Source organism: Camarhynchus parvulus, chromosome 3 (assembly GCF_901933205.1).
Source record: "Camarhynchus parvulus chromosome 3, STF_HiC, whole genome shotgun sequence".
NCBI lineage: Eukaryota > Metazoa > Chordata > Aves > Passeriformes > Thraupidae > Camarhynchus > Camarhynchus parvulus.
Window position 1 is genome coordinate 22156201 of NC_044573.1, and position 3481 is coordinate 22159681.

The following is a 3481-nucleotide window of genomic DNA, read 5'->3' on the forward strand; positions in this document are numbered from 1 at the left end:
TCCCCCCGCCCGCCGCGCCCCCCTCCCCCGGCGCCGGGAATCCCTCCGCGCCGGCCCGGCCGGATCTCGCCGAGGGGCGGGGATGCTGCCGCAGCGCCGGCGGCGCGGCCGAAGGAAAGAAGCGTTTCACCCGATCCCGGACCGCGGCCGCGCCGCCGCACCGTGGAGCTCACCCGGCCAGCGGGCCCAGAGCACAGAAGGGACTACTTCCCGGCGGCGGCGGCGGCGCAGGGATCCCGGCGGGCGGGAGCGGCGGGCCCGGTGGTGCCGCGGCCAGGGCGGGAGGAGCCGCGGCCGCGCAGGGGCCGAGCGGGGACGGGAGGCGCGGGAGGGGAAAGCCGGTGCTGTCACATCGCTGAAATCGCACGATGTGGGAACCCGTGCTGGGTTTTCTTTCTAAATTTAAAAAATGATCTATTTATTTACCTGTTTAGTGAATTCCGGTGCGTTACCGAGTGCTGCGGTGTTACCATCCAGTTTATCTCCAATATTCACGTTTTATGAGGTAAAAAAGGGCTGAGGCGGGCTCCAGACCGAGTCTGAGTTGCAGCGTGACAACAGTCTTGCTGCTTAATCTGGAGATGCATTATTAGTCTGGTTTGTTCTGTGCAGATACATTCAGTGTTCTTGTGGCTATGATTTAATATGTGTTATAGGTATTTTTAGTGATGCAGTCATAGTTTGTCAGTCTGATTTCCAGGATGTAGGGAAAAAAGTATAAATTTTAATTGCTGTATATCAAATTAAAGTCTCATATTCCAGCTAAGAGTGTCTGACACAATCCATTACCCTTTGTCACATCTCGATAATTCTTCCCAAACTTTGCCCTGGCGGCTGTCTGCCCCAAGCTGGTGGGTTGGTTCATTGATTGACTGATTGACTGGCTGAGGAGTGCTAGCAGGAATAGTGCAGCTGCTTTCTTAGGTGAGATAAAGGGGAGATGACCACTTGTGTCCATACTTATGGCTACTAAATGTTCATGTTGGTTTATAGTTGGATTGTAACATGATGTAGTTGTGTTTGCTGTTTCTTGATACTTGCCTTGAAGACAGCACATTATGGTAAAATTAATATACTTTTGAAAAACCTTTGGTGTATGTGTGCTTCCTAGAATATGTCAAGAAGATATTGTCAAGACTTTTCCTGCTTTGGGAGTTTTGTGGTCTTTGAAGAACTAGTTTTGTGACAACTTTTGGCCGATGGCTATCAAAAATGCAAGTAAACAAGCTGTGACTCCTTTATGCTTGTTGTTTTTCACGAGCTGGAGGGAAAGATTAGCAAGGACAAGGTAGGAGCAGCGGTAGTTGACTGCCTGAAAGTGCCTCAACAATTGAGGATTTGCAGTCTCACAGTGTTCAGGAAAACACTGAAATGCTAGAGCCACAGGAAAATCTTGAACCAAAGTTTGTACTTTTAAGACACAAAATTTACAAAAAGTGGGAAATCATTATGAAAACTTGCAGGAAATTGGGATTTGTTGTTTTAGTTCTCCTAAGGCCATCTACTTGAGACTTTTTATCTTTATTTTCTATGGATGTGAAATTTGGGCATGTGACTGTATTTGTCTGGCAGTTCGTAACTACTGATAAAAGCTGCTGGAAGTTTTAGTAAGCTGTTACAGCTTTCAAGAATGTTAAATTCTTACAGGTGTCATGAAACTAACCACCTGAAAGGAAGAAAGATTCCTTGTGGCATGGTTTGGAGGAGAATTGTCAGAGGAGCTTGGCCTTTTCTCTTTCTGCTGCTGCTGAAACTGCATTTTGGAGGCTACAATAAAAGGGCTTAGGTTCTCTTTGTCAAGCACTTAGATATTAGCAGATCCATATAATGATTTTTTTTCCTCCATGCAGTCTGGAAGTTGGGCTATTTCTTCTCTTGGATTCTTGTCTTTTCCTTCTCTTGTCTTCTCTTTTAATTTTTTTGTTTGTTTGGGGGTTTTTTTTTGTTTTTTTTTTTTTTGTTTGGTTGTGGTTTTTTTGTTGTTGTTTGTTTTTTTATCCCTCTCTCCACAGTTCCTCTGTCACATTCAGTTTATGGGTGCTGCTGGATTAGATGTGACATGATAATCAAATAGTTGTTTGTGAGATTGGTGCTGCATTTGCTATAGAAACTATGCATAAGGAGTTATCTTAGATTAATGTTAGCATATAGAATCACGGCATGGGTTGGGCTGGAAGGGACCTTAAAGATCATCTAGTTCCAAACCCTTGCCAAGGGCAGGATGCCACTCACTAGATTAGGTTTCTCAGAGCCCCATCCAGCCTGGCCTTGGACACTTCCAGGGATAGGGCATCCACAACCTCTCTTTGCTTTTTGTTGTCTCCTTCCTTCTGTGTATCCTTCCTTCTCTGTATCCATCCCTATTTGTAATTTTTGTTTCCGGACATAAGCCCTAGAGGGCAGCAAAGCAGCCAGAGCGTTCAGAGGGTGCAAATTGGGCCAGTCTGAAGATTCTCTTTAGGAGCCCATTGGTTTTTCATTCTTGGAGATTATGCCTTTCTCCTTAAAATGTGTTTCCCAAGTCATAGTTTCAGGGGGAAGGCTTGTGTTTGGGCAGGGATCCTTGGGGTACAAAGTGGATTGCAACAGAGAGGAAGGGAATTAGGGAATGGACAAGTTGAAGACAAGGAAGGTGAAGCAGTTGCTTCTTCCCTTTTAGTGAAATTGCTAAAAAGTAGAAACAGAAGCTCAAAAGGAAACAGCTTTCCCTATCCATTAATTAACTCAGCTTAAAACCTACATGGCTTCTGAGGATGTTCCACACAGAGTTGAGACCTTGTGCAATTTTTGTTGGTGTGGGTTCTTGGAGTTCATTGCAGACCAGACTCTGATTGGAGTGTGGGCTCCTGCATATTATTACCTTACAGTAAGGGCTAGTGATGGTATTAACTGTTGAGTGGTGAGCTAGGGGAAGGTAAAGACTGTTTATTCAGAAGAAACTAAATTCTTAAAATGAGGTTTTAACATGCCTGTATTACTTTAGAATCGTTTAGGATGGAAATGACCTCTAAAATTGAGTCCCACCATTAACCCAACACTGCCAAGTCTTCACTAAACCACATCCCTAAGTGCCACATGCATGCTTCTTTTAAATACCACCAGGGATGGTGACTCCACTGCTTCCTTGAGCAGCCTGTTGCAATGCTTGACTGCTCTCTCTGTGAAGAAAGTTTTCCAAATATGCAATCTAAACCTCTCCTGGTGCAACTGGAGGCTGTTTCCTCTCATCCTGTGAGAAGAGACCAATCCCCACCGGGCCACAGCCTCCTTTCAGGCAGTTGTAGACAGCCATGAATATTCCCCCTCAGCCTCCTTCTTTCCAGGCTTAACAACCCCAGCCCACTCAGCTGCTCCTCGTAAAATTCGTGCTCCAGACCTTTCGCCAGCTTCATTGCTCTTTGGATGCTCTTCATACCCCTTGCATGCCCATCTCACCTATAAATTTCTAACTCATTAAATTCTAGGTCAGGGAAAGTATTGC